At 40.4% G+C, this 14,053-nt stretch overlaps 1 pseudogene; it reads right to left on the bottom strand.

The window, feature by feature from the left end:
- Positions 1-8,730: 8,730 nt before the first annotated feature.
- Positions 8,731-9,561, bottom strand: LOC133769696 (THO complex subunit 4-like; annotated as a pseudogene).
- Between the last annotated feature and the right edge of the window lie 4,492 nt (positions 9,562-14,053).

The raw sequence follows: 14,053 nt of genomic DNA on the forward strand, positions 1-14,053 counted from the left end.
TACTGCCTCATAGAATCAGTTGGGAAATATCTGGGTGTCTTCCACACCAATTGTAACATTTTATATTTCTAGTAACAATGAATAGGGATCTTAATTTCTCCACATTCTCAATTATACTTGTTCTTTTCTTTATAAAAGGAATCAATAGCTACCCTAATGAGTATGAAGTGACATCTTAATGTGATTATAATCTAGTTGCTAGTGATGTTGAAAATCTCTTTATGTACTTATTGGTCATTTCTGTATTATATTTAAAGAAATGTTTATTGAAGTCCTTGACCACTTAATTGGGTTGGGTTTTTTTGCATTGCAGTTTTTAATTGTGTTTTGGATATCAGTACTTTAAATATGAATTGCACATATTTTCTTTTTTTCTGTGGACTGTATTTTTATTCTGTTGATAAGCACAAAATCTCATAAGTTTAGTCTAATGTATTTTTTCTTTTGTTCCCTGTGTTTTTGGCGTATGAAAGAAATTACTGCAAAATCCAGTGTGGTGCAGTTTCTCCCTGTGTTTTCTTTGTAACTTAACTGCTTAAATTCACGATCAGAGCTTGAGACATTAAGATAATGAGATATGTTTTAGTCACTTTTTTGAAACCCAATATTTTATTTAAACATAAAAATGTCTCATTTAAAATCAATGTGTTGTCTCTTGCCTTTATCTTAGTCCCTTTGGGTTGCTATGATAAAATGCCATAAACTGGGTGGTTTATTTTAAAAAAACACAAATTTCTCTGTTCTTTGGAAATCTAATATCAAAAGATCCTAGTATTTTCAATATCTGGTAAAGACCAACTTCTTCCTGTTACTTCCCATGACTGAAGGGATGAATAAGCTCCCTAATATCATTTTTTATTATTATATGAGTACTAATCTCATTTATAAGAGCTCTTCCTTCATTCCAAAGGACCAGGTCCAAATATCACATTGGGAATTAAGTTCTAACGCATGAATTCTGTGGGGACACAAACCTTCAGACCACAAGTCTCTTACAATATTTGTATACTGTGCAACTTTCTTCAATGCTCATGGCTCATGAGTAAGGAGTTGGGCAATGGGTTTGAAAATGCTGTTCACTCTGGCATAGGTCTCCTAGGATTTTAACAGTGCTCCAGTATGTCATATTCTTCTGGCTAAGCAGGTTACTAAGGTGAGTCCACATCAAGGAGAATTCATTTCCATATTAAAACTAGAAGTAGGAGAAAAAACTGTGGTCATCACACACCTACAACAAATGTTGTTATATATATCTGTTCAAAATCTATCACAATTTCCTTGCTGATTTCTTTTTTGATTCTTTTGTTGATGAGGAGTATATTAATTAACTTTAAAATATTTTAAGCTCAGGGCTGGTGCTGTGGTGCAGCGGGTTAACACCCTTGCCTGAAGCTTCGGCATCCCATTTGGGCACTGGTTCTAGTCCCGGCTGCTCCTCTTCAGATCCAGCTCTCTGCTATGGCCTGGGAAAGCAGTGCAAGATGGCCCAAGTCCTTGGGCCCCTGCACTCACGTGGGAGACCTGGAGGAATCTCCTGGCTCCTGGCTTGGGAGCGGCACAGCTCTAGCCATTACGGCCATCTGGGGAGTGAACCAGTGGATGAAAGACCTCTCTCTCTCTGCCTCTCCTCTCTCTGTATAACTCTTTCAAGTGAATTAATAAATCTTTAAAAAAATATTGTAAGCTCTCCTGGGTTACTTTTTGCTCTATAAAATTCATGAAATTTTGTAGAATTTCTTTTATTCACCAAAGCTAAGAGCATTAATTTCTGTACTGTTTCTAGATAAGCCAAAAAACACTTCTTTGTGGATGTTTTCCAGGTTTTGCTTATAAATCAAGACACAGCAGTAGATAGAATCACAGAAAAAGATGGAAGGAAACAGGCATATTAGCTATCAGTAACTCTATCTCTGATTCTATTCTGACCATGAAACAAAACCGTTCAACACATACTTGTAAAAATCTTATGAATATATGGCTAAACACAGGAACATAAACAGTAACAATTAATGACAGGCTCTTCCATTAAGCCTTCAGTTGTAATTTATTCCTTTAAGTTCACCTAAGGACAAAATTTATACTAAAATAATTATTTGGTGAACTCAGAAACTTTTCTCTCTGGTAACTATTTTATGTGCAGTACCTTTTTTTTTTTTTTTTTAACATACTTAGAACTCCTAGTGATCTGAAGGCTTCATTGTGACATTTTATAGAATGCATTCCTCATACACACCTTCAAAATTTGTTTATTAAAAAATTGATGTCATTACTTGAGAACTGGATCCTCAGTTATAATAAATATTTCTTCTAAAATCACTTAACTGAAAGAATTGCAGAGTTCTACTCTCAGAGACACAGAAGTGAAATGTAGCCCTCTGAATGCAATCTTCTGGAAGAACAGACAGGCCTTCTAAGTATGAGAGTTAGGTTAGGGTTCTCTGAAATACACAGATTATCAGTGGCTGATATACAAGCAAATATATTCATTGACTAATGCCAGATATAAAGGAAAGCTTATTTTAAGAGTTTTAGGTATTTGGGCCGGCGCCGTGGCTCAACAGGCTAATCCTCTGCCTTGCGGCGCCAGCACACTGGGTTCTAGTCCTGGTCAGGGCGCCAAATTCTGTCCCGGTTGCCCCTCTTCCAGGCCAGCTCTCTGCTATGGCCCGGGAGTACAGTGGAGGATGGCCCAAGTGCTTGGACCCTGCACCCCATGGGAGACCAGGAGAAGCACCTGGCTCCTGCCTTCAGATCAGTGCGGTGCGCCGGCCGCAGTGGCCATTGGAGGGTGAACCAACAGCAAAGGAAGACCTTTCTGTCTCTCTCTCACTGTCCACTCTGCCTGTCAAAAATTTTTAAAAAAAAAAGAGTCTTAGGTATTTTCAGTTTTTTCTATGTCATCTGTAGTAAACTCTTTGTTGTATAGAGTTTGATAGATGTTTCTACCATTAAATCCATATCATGTTTTATTTTTATCTGAACGACCTGTTATTGGAACATGTAATAACCCCTGAACTAAGAAGGAATCCTGAGACAAAAAAAAAAAAGGATGCTCCACCATGTAAGAATAAAAGAATGTATTGGAGCAACTTACATTTAGGATTCCAGGTGGGTAGATATGTTGCAGGCATAGCCAGAGCAAGACCTTTCCAAATGGCAGTAGAGGCCTGATTACATACTTGAGAGCTGGTTTGGAGGTTCTAGCAGGGGAGCGCAGCTACTCATATACCCTTGACCGAAGACCGGTCCTCTTTGACCGAGCACCCAGCTTCAGGAGAGACGCTCTTGGAGCGGTGAGGGAGGAAGGGGACACCCACCTAGCCAACCAGATCAGCCGAATCAACCCTGGCGATCAATGGGGTGACAGATGTCGCAGCCAGAACGTCCTCACATCCAACATACTTCTACAAATCATAAAAGAACATGGGGTTGAAATGTTTGCAACAGTGTCCCTCTATTAGTCATTAGGAATAGCTCTTCTGGCAGCCTGCTGGGCTGTATACCTTAGCAGAAAGTCTTGTAACTTAAATTGTGTGACTGAGATGGTGCCAGTTAAGTTAACAGGTGTTGGTGTACTTGTAAGAAATGGAAGATTCAATGTGACTTCGCTATGGTCTGTTGTATAGAGTTTGTATATATGTTGTATAGAGTTTGACAGATGTTTCTCCACCTTGACATATGGAGGCTACTACAATCTTATCTATCATTCTTCCCTTGAAAGCCTTAGAGCCATATACTGAGAGGTGGTCCAAAAGCCAATCTTACAGTAACAAAAAAATTCATAAATTATTAATAATATAGCCAGGAATAAATACCACAAAGAGGTACAATGCCTTGTTTTTCTGACATATTAGAGCCAAGAGGAACAATAGTTCACAAAAGTGAGATAATCTGATATGTTGTGAAACTGAATCTCTATGTGTTACTCTTACATTCTCATGCACTTCCCTCATCTACAATGTGCATGAGCCTGTGAGGGACTCTCAATAGTGTCCAGGTGGCATAGCATGAGGCCATTCACCCAGCTTGTCAGCAGAGTCCATAATAGAGGCACATGCAAGGAAAGAGATAAATGTTAACTATGTAAATTATAGTAACAATAAGTTTCTTAAAACCAAAAGTCTTAGTAGATAGAGCAGTAAATTAAAAAAAAAAGTAAATAAATAAATAACACATTAAGACACCACTACAGATGAAAATGTAAATGCTCACTAGAGACTTAATAATGGCAAAGCACATAGTGGCCAACAGGACAGGATCCATCAGTGGTTTCTAAGATTAATAGCATCATGGTATGCTAGACAAAGGCCACTTGTAGTTCTGTAAGGAATTCCTTCAGCCTGCTCAGTGCACAGGTCATGTTCACAGGAAGAGAGTCCAACAGGACAGATAGGGATCAATTTAGGGGCCCAGAGTCTCCTCACACTATGGCAAGAAATACCTACCCTATGCTCAAACAACAAACCACCTAAGTCTCCATTAACTTGTCCCAGAGTAAACTCTGTCCATCAAATCTGGCAACACAACAATTTGGATGCCCAGTGCAAACAGACAGTATCTGAGGCTAGTGCCAAAGCCTCTGTGAGTGCTCCTAAGAGGCAGCCATGCCAGCCACATAGAAAGTAAAATTTATCAACGTTTCCTAAGAACTTTAGTCCAACTAGCCAACATGCATTTGCCTAATAGGGCCTGTATCTGTTGTCTTATCAAGCCTGCTTTTTTTTAAGTCTACCAACTCTGTTGTCTGAGAGTTAAAGAGCTAATTAAAGTACCACAGCAAGTGTTTGACTGCAATCTTGTACAACACTCCTGTAAAGTGGATATCTGTTTGTGCCAGTGCTGCCACAAACCCCATGAACATCCTTTAGGATAATTAGTCACATATAATATACAATTACTATCTGGCATCAAGACTCCCAATGTCAAACTATCCCTATTTGCAGATGACATGATTCTGTACATAGGGAATCCAAAACACTCCACTGACACACTATTGGAGTTCATAAGATTTTGGTAAAGTGACAAGATATAAAATTAACACACAAAAATCAATAGCCTTTGTATACACAGACAATGCCATGGCTGGGAAAGAACTTCTAAGATCAAGCCTGTTCACAATAGCTACAAAAAAAATTAAACACCTTGGAATAAATTCAACTAAGCATATCAAAGATCTCTATGATGAAATTACAAAACATTAAAGAAATAGAAGACAGCACAAAAAATGGAAAATCTTCATGTTCATGGATTGGAAGAATCAGTATCATCAAAATGTCCATACTACTGAATGCAATATACAGATTCAATCAAAATACCAAGGACATTCTTCACAGATCTAGAAAAAATGAGGCTAAAATTCATATGGACAAATACTATGTCAAATACTATCCCAAAGACAAATCCTATATTTTGCAATAAAATAGATGCAACTGGAAACCATTATACTTAATGACATAAGCCAGTTCCAAAAAGAAAAATACCATATGTTCTCCCTGATTTGAGGTAACTAATAGAGTACCTAAAAGGTAATCTATAGAAGTGAAATTGACACTTTAAGATGCTATGATTTTCCATTGGCAACTCATGACAAGAGCCTAGGGTGATTACTGATGCCATAAACAAGAGTGTCAATTTGTTAAGTCAACAACAGGAGTCACTGTGCACTTACTCCTCATGTAGGATCTCTGTCCTTAATGTGCTGTACATTGTGATTTAATGCTATAACTAGTACTCAGACAGTATTTTACACTTTGTGTTTCTCTGTGGGTGCAAACTGTTGAAATCTTTACTTAATATATGCTAAATTGATCTTCTGTATATAAAGATAATTGAAAATGAATCTTAATGTGAATGGAAGAGGAGAGGGAGTGGGAGAGGGGAGGGTTGCAGGTGGGAGGGAAGTTATGGGGGGGAAAAGCCATTGTAATCCATAAGCTGTACTTTGGAAATTTATATTCATTAAATAAAAGTTAAAAAAAAGGATGCTATGATTTTCAACAGTCCTTGTCTCAACTGTTGAGGAACAGTATTTTTTTTTTCTTTTCATAATATTTGTTGAATTCTTTACCTAGTGTAGGGTTAATCTTATATGCATAAACTTAATTGAAAATAGATATTTATAAAGAATAAGAGGAGGGTAGGTTGGGAAGAATTACTATGTCCAAAATTTGTATATATGTAATTCATGAAGTTTGTATATCTTAAATACAAGTTTTCTGGGTAAAAACAAAAACAAAAACAAAAAAAAGAAAAGCACTATTAGCAGGAGAAAAGAAGAATGCAATTGGAAAATTGTTTCTCTAAGTTTAAATATCAAGGAGGCTAGAAATCAGAAAAGTAGTTGTGCTTCTACTGCAACTGGACTTTTAACTTAATGTTCCAGCCAGTAACTAGTAGAGACAACCTACGTATAGTTGCTACAAACTGTACTATATCCAGAAATATACCAATCATAAGAGGCTATATGGAACCATTGAGAAAATATGCTTTACATAAAGTAGAAAAAGAACTACACAGAAAAATCCCACAAATATCATTAGATGGTACCAAAGGTTTTCTAAACTGATTTTTATCAATTAACATTTAATCAGCAATGAGTTAGAGTTCATGTGGCTCCATACGTTTCTTATAAAACTACCTTTAGCTACAAATGAAATTCCAATATTACATTTTTTCCAAAAATATCTAATTTACATATTTTGTAATTATATATCGTTATTATCTCATGAAGTTCATGATTATAATATTTATCTGAAGTTTTTTTAGATGTTCTTCATATATAATCTCATCTTTTATAAATAATTATTTGTTTTTACTTCTCCCTTTTAAGTTTTTAACATTTATTGTTTTACTCATGTCCATCTTATGGTGACAAAGGAAAACTATATATGTTGTACAATATATCTCTTTAAATTTTTTTAAAGATTTATTTTATTTATTTGAAAGACAGAATTACAGAGAGAGGTAGAGCCAGAGAGAGAGGTCTTCCAACCACTGGTTTACTCCCCAAATTACAGCAACAGCCAGAGCTAAGCTGATCCAAAGCCAGGAGCCAGGAGCTTCTTCCGGGTTTCCCACTTTGGTGCAGGGGCCCAAGGACGTGGGCCATCTTCCACTGCTTTCCCAGGCCATAGCAGAGAGCTGGATAAGAAGTGGAGTAGCCGGAACTCGGGTGCTGGCACTGCAGACCAGGGCTTTAACCCACTGTGCCACAGTGCCGGCCCCCAATGTATATTTATTATAGACATATGTATATAAATATTATGAAATGATTAAATCAAGCTAGTGACATGTTAAAAAAATCTGAATATAGACCTACCATATGACCCTGGTAATTCCACTCCTGGGAATTTACCCTAATAAAGAGAAATCAGATATGAAAGAGTGATCTGTATCTCCATGTTTATTGCAGCTCAATTCACAATAGCTAAGATATGAGATCAACCTAGATGTCCATAAACTGATGACCGGATAAATAAATTATGGTATATATACACTATGGAATACTACTCAGCTATAAGAATGAATGAAAACCTGTCTTTTGCAACAAAAATGGGTGCAACTGGAAACTGTTATACCTAAGTGTAATGTCTTTTCACTAAATTCACTAATGAAATTAGCCAATTCCCAAAAGACAAATACCTATGTTCTCCCTGATTAGTGGTTACTAATAAGAGTATCTAAAAATTAATCTATAGAAGTGAAATAAACACTTTGAGATGTGACTATTTTTAACAGCCCTTGTCTCAACTGTTGAGGAACAGTGGTTTTTTTCTTTTTCTTTCATACTATTTGTTGAACACTTAGTGTAGGGTTAATATTATGAGTATTAAGTTAACTGAAAGTCGATTTTTGTAAAAAAAATAATAATAATAATGGGAATAGGAGAGGGAGGGGGAAGCAGTGCAGGAATATGGGTGGGTGGTAAGGTAGGGTGAAAAGTATCATTATATTCCTGAATCTGCATACATGAAATTCATACACTTTAAATAAAAAATTTTTAAATAAGAAGTATAATACAGGAGCATGTAGATTCCAAACACAGAGCAAACACAAGAAACGATAATGCTGATTACCTGGTTTGATCAGTTATGCTGATTAATGTTGTCTATATGAATTGAAATATTTCACTGAATCCCATAAAATATGCAAGCATTACCTGTTAAAAACTTTTGATAAATGAAACAACTCTTGCCCTAATAGACTTAAATCCATGATCTCAAAGTGTATCACATTATGTTATTTGTTCAAATATTAAATAGACTGACAGATAAATAATTGATTTGCTTATTAGTAAAAATAAAAAAACTTTCTCTTGACTTTAATTCTTATATTTCTGAAACGAGCTTTTAAAAATGTATCACTAGATACAGAAAATCTCCTGGCCCAGACTCTTAGATCTGATCACGCAGTAAACTGTTCGGTCCAGCTGCCCCATCTTGCAGGTGAATTACAGAGGTTTCAACCCAGCAGTCCTGGCTGAAAGCAGATATGTATGACACCAGGAGACGGCACTAGCTTACAATTCAGGCAGCAAGAACTGGAGTCACATAATTGCCAGTCTTTTTTTTTTTTTTTTCTACACACGTTTCTATTTTATTATGGCAAAGGTGGAAACGCCACCTTCTCCACAACAGCAACCAGTAAAATTTATGCCAAAAATAACTCAGTACAAAACAGGTCTGCTTCAGAATTTAAAAAAAAAAGGAAAAAAAAAAAAAAACACTTTACATGAGTTCTTAAATCCTATTTTAAAACATAAGAGAAACAAACGCGTCCTTGGCCGCACAGCCCCGGCCGCCCCTCCCGCCAGCACAGGGACGCGGCGTGGGTCCGCTCTGCTCGCTCGCGCGCCTCCTTTAGCTGGTGTCCATCCTGGCGTTGTAGGCGTCCAGCTGGGCGTCCAGCTCCTCTGCCGAAAGCTGCTGCTTGGCGCTCCTGCCGGTGCCTCTGCCCCTGCTGCGGCTGCCGCCACGCGTGCCTCTCCGGGTGCCGCCGCCGAAGGCCCCGGGGCCGCGGTTTCTGGTCATGCCGCCTCTGCTTATGCTCTGTGCCGGTCTCCGCTGGGTGTCGACCTGTGACGTGACGAGCTGGATGTCCAAGGGCACGCCGTTGTACTGCTTCATGGCCTTCAGCGCGTCCGCCTTCCGCTCAAAAGTGCACGTCTGCCGTGCCCAAGCTGCGGCCGGAGCGGTCGTAGTGCACGGCCGCCTTCTTCAGCGTCCCGAACTTCGCGAACAGCTCCTGGGAGTCCGACACGCCGAAGTCCAGGTTGGACACCAGCAGCTTCCCGCCCGTCTCCACGCCGGCGCCGGCCCCGAAGCCGCTGTCGAACAGGTCGTGCTGCCACTTGTCGGGGAGCTGCTTCGGCCGGCTGTAGGGCGCTGGTCGGTTTCTGCCGCCGCCGCCGCCGACCGCGCCGCGGGCAATGGCCGGCCGGTTCCGGAGGGGCCCGCCGCCTCGGTTCACCCGCGCGGCCGCCCCGCTGGCTCCGGTTCAGTTTGATGATGTCGTCCAGAGACATGTCCATTTTGTCGGCCATGGCGGTTGCTGAATCGGCCTCAGCTCCAGTCTTTTTTTTTTTTTTTTTAAAGATTTATTTATTTATTTGTTACACAGAGAGAGAAAAAGAGAGAGAGAGAGAGGTCTTCCATTTGCTGGTTCACTCCCCAGATGGCCACAACGGTGGAGCTGTGTAAATCTGAAGCCAGGAGCCAGGAGCTTCCTCCAGGTCTCCCATTCGGGTGCAGGGCCCAGGGACTTGGGCCATCTTCTACTGCTTTCCCAGGCCATAGCCGAGAGCTGGATCAGAAGTGGAACAGCCAGGACTCGAACTGACTCCCATATGGGATGCCAGCACTGCAGGCAGCAGCCTCACCCGCTACCCACTGTGCCGGCCCAGCCAGTCTTTTTCTTTAAAATATTTATTTTATTTATATGAATGGCAGAGTTACTGAGTGAGAAGGAGAGCCAGAGAGAAAGAGAGAGAGAGAGAAATTTTGCATCTGCTGGTTTACTCTCCAAGTGGCTATAACAACTGGACTGGTCCAGGCCAAAGCCAGGAGCTGGGAGATTCTTCCGGGTCTCCCATATGGATGCAGGAGCCCAGGGACTTTGGGCAATCCTCTGCTGCTTTCCCAGGTGCATTAGCAGAGAGCAGGATCAGAAGTGGAACATCTGGGATTCAAACAGGCACCCATATTGTCGGAGGCCACCCGACAAACCACACGGCGACACGCAGCACTCAGTCAATTCATCACCACATTTATTGCCTCATCGCGTTCCAGGCCAAAGTAGGGGGCCCGGCGAGAGGGACTGAAGGCAGTCTCCCTGAAGAAACTCTTCAGCCTCCAGCCCCGAGCACACAGAAAGACAAGGTTATATACCCCAGACCCCATACAGATAACATTCATTGTGTGCAATCATGCATAGCACAGGAACAGAGCAAGTTTACAAAGTAGCAATGGTCAGGGTACAAGCTCTGCAGATAGAGCAAAGAACATCATAGACCTTCATCAGAAGTCACATCCTGCCTGCAGGAATGTGGGATGAAAAATCTTGTGCCTTCGGCCATCAGGACAATAAGTGCAGGAAACAGGATTAGATAAGGGACAGCCTCAGCCTGCTGCATCTCATGTCGGGCCAGGGCCACTGGCCCCGACACATATGAGATGCCAGTGTTGCAGGCCATGGCTTTAACCCACAGCGCTGGCCCTTCAAGTCTTAATACATGATGGGGAACAGCTTTAATTAATGTAGAATAGGTAGGAATCAGTGGATCTCTTGATAAATGTTCATTTTCTTCTCTCCTTCATGATAAATAAGTGCCTGATATAAGGCAAAATTACATGGGGATGTTGGATCACATATGAGTCTTTTTATGACAGTATTTGCCAAAGCACTGCAGGATGAAAAGGCACACTTAAATATATAAATATTCATCTCAGGATAAATTGCTGCCCATTCCAGATAGAAGATGCCTGATGTTATCAAGTTGCCACCAAGTGATGTTCTCAAAGATTAACTGTGTAAAGAGCGTATAATTGACTTCAAAAAGTGAGGCCGACCTTTTCTTTAGTCTCTTAGTTTTGAGGATAAAATCAGGTATGAATATTGAAAACTGGAGATGAATCATGGTTTTCAATGGCTGCAGTTTATACTAAGTCCCGGTTGCTCCTCTTCCAGTCCAGCTCTCTGCTGTGGCCCGGGAGGGCAGTGGAGGATGGCCCAAGTCCTTGGGCCCTGCACCCGCATGGGAGACCAGGAGGAAGCACCTGGCTCCTGGCTTCGGATCAGTGCAGCACTCCAGCCATAGCAGCTATTTTGGGAGTGAACCATTGGAAGGAAGACCTTTCTCTCTGTCTCTCACTGTCTAACTCTGCCTGTCAAAGAAAAAAAAAAATTTCCTGACTTTATCTTGATGTTTTTGGTCTTTGGTTAACCCATCTTCTTGATGTCTGCTCATCTGTAATCTACTGCTAGTGTCATCAATCCATGTGAGTCATGGGGCCCCAGTTGCTGTCAGACCTGGAGCCTGATAGTGTCTACCTAAACTGCTTATTTAAAAAAAAATTTATTTATTTATATATTTATTATAAACACAGAGCAATGGAGAGATAGAGAGAGAGGAAGAGGGAGAAGGAGAGAGAGCGAGGGTGAGAGAGATTTTTCCACTTGTTGGTTCACTCTGCAAATGCTTGAAACAGCCAAAACTAGGCCAGGTTGGCACTTGGAGCCCAGAACTCAATCATCTGTGTTTCTCATGTGGATGGGCAACAGGAACCAAGCACATGAGCTATCACCATTGCCTCCCAGGGCCCACATTGGCTGGAAGTTGGGAGTTCCCATAATCTAATGGGATGCAAACATCTTAACAGGCATCTTAACTACTAGGCAACACATCCACCCAAGATCTACTAAAGTTTTATTGGGCTCTTACTTTCCATTTACTTTAGAATACCAGTAATTTCAAGTGATTTCTTGGCCCTGGGAGATGTAGATAAGTCTTAACTCAGGAATGTCTTTCTCAAAGATTTGGGAGCTATCTCTTTGAAATGTAATTATCAATAAAGAAAGGGTGCTGGCATCATGGCATAGTGGGTAAAGCCACTGCCTGCTATGCTGGCATCCCTTATGGGTGCTGGTTAATGTCCTGGCTGCTCCACTTCCAATCTAGCTCCCTACTAATGGGCTAAGAAAATCAATAGAAGATCTCCCAAGTACTTGGGTCCCTGCTACCTACATGGGAGACTTGAAAGAAGCTCCTGACTCCTGGCTTTGGCCTGGTTCATCCCTGGCCATTGCAGCCATATGCAGAGTGAAATCAACAAATGGAAGTGCATTCTCTGAGGGTCTTTCCTTCTCTGTGTGTAAGTATTTCAAATAACTAAATAAATATTAAAATAAAGATCCATAGCAATGGGGCAGTGCAGAGTCCCTTATTAGATCCCTGGTTTGAGTCCTGGCTTCTTTCTTTCTGTTCCAGGCCCTACTATTTTGCCTGGGCACTTGGCAAGTACTTGGACCCCTGCCCTTCAATTAAAGAAAGGTAAATCTTTTAAATAGAGCATCCTCTTTGTCCAGCTTCTTGGTGAGCCAAGAGCCTAACATCGATGAGTGACAATAAGCAAATAACTAGAGCCCTACCACATTGATCAGTGTCCCCTCTAACATATTCTAGTAATTTTCCATTACCTTACTGCAGTGTTCAAAAACCCTCCCATCTTTTTCCTTAGTAGTGTTGAGGTCAATTTCTCTTTCCTATTGCAATGGTCTGGGATAAAATCTTCGCCATGTAGTTTGACTCCATGTAATGAAATTTTTCACTGGTAAAATAATTTTCTACTCTTCATCATCTTCACAAAAATTTTCTAACAATGAATATATTGTTTAGCAATAGAATTGCCCATTTTTCTAGTTTATAGCAATAGTATTACATTCTGCCAAGAACTTTGGGCTTGAAGAGGAATAAAACTCAGCTTCTTGTGACATATGTAACTTTCATTTGGAAAAGAAAAGCTGAGGCAGGTTAGTGCCAAGACTGTCCCTTGTACTACACAAAACCTTACAAGATAACTGAGAAGGTAATGATATTAAGAGAAGGATTTAGGCTAACTTGAAAGGTTTCGACTAACAATTCAGATAGGTGATCAGGGAACTCATCTTTAAGTGCTGTCACTTAAGTGGAAAGTTGATTGAGAAAAGAATGAGCATTATAGACAGAGAGAACTAAATACAATGGCCCAGAGGCTAAAAATAACATGCCCTATTTAAAGAATTACAACAATGTGATGACATTAGATGTTGGGGAGCATTGGAAGTCATTAAGTCATAAAGGAAGAACCCTCATGAATTCTGAGTTAAGGTTGAAAAGGCTCTTTCTTTCATGTCTTGGCAACTTCAGTTCTGATCCAATTCCCTGCTAATGTGCCTGGGAAATCAGTGGATGGTGGCTGAAGTACTTGGGACCCTGCCATCCACTTTGGAGACATGGAAGGAGCTCCAGAGTCTTAGCTTCAGCCTGGCCCAGACCCAGCCATTATGGGTTGTGAGCCAGTTGGAGAATAAAACCGTGGATGGAAGACCTCTCTCCTCCTCTGTTTCTCCCTCTCTCTAGAACTCTGATTTTCCAAAAAATAAAAATATCTTTAAAAAAAGATCCTTTGTTTTTGACACTCTTCTTTGTGTTGACACTTCTTTTGACACTCTTCTTTCTTCTGTGTTGTTTGTTCATGTTGATAGAAGCCATCTGTCATGTGGATATCATATCTACTAAATGGAGAAAACCATGTGGCAGGGCAGTGAGGGAGTACAACAGCCCATGGGTAACTAAATTCTGCCAATAGCCACATGAGTGGACTTGGAAGTGGATCCTCTCCTACTTATGCCTTGAAATTACCAGTGCCCTGGCTTTGATTACAAGCAGTTGAGAGGACGCGCCTGTGTATTTTAGTAAAAAATTAGGTAACCAAGTACATGAAAATCAATAATCTCAAAATATACCCACTAGAGAAATTCAATTACAGAAGGACTTTAGAAACCAAATTCTCATTCA

The sequence above is a fragment of the Lepus europaeus genome, chromosome 11 (assembly GCF_033115175.1).
Source record: "Lepus europaeus isolate LE1 chromosome 11, mLepTim1.pri, whole genome shotgun sequence".
Taxonomy (NCBI): domain Eukaryota; kingdom Metazoa; phylum Chordata; class Mammalia; order Lagomorpha; family Leporidae; genus Lepus; species Lepus europaeus.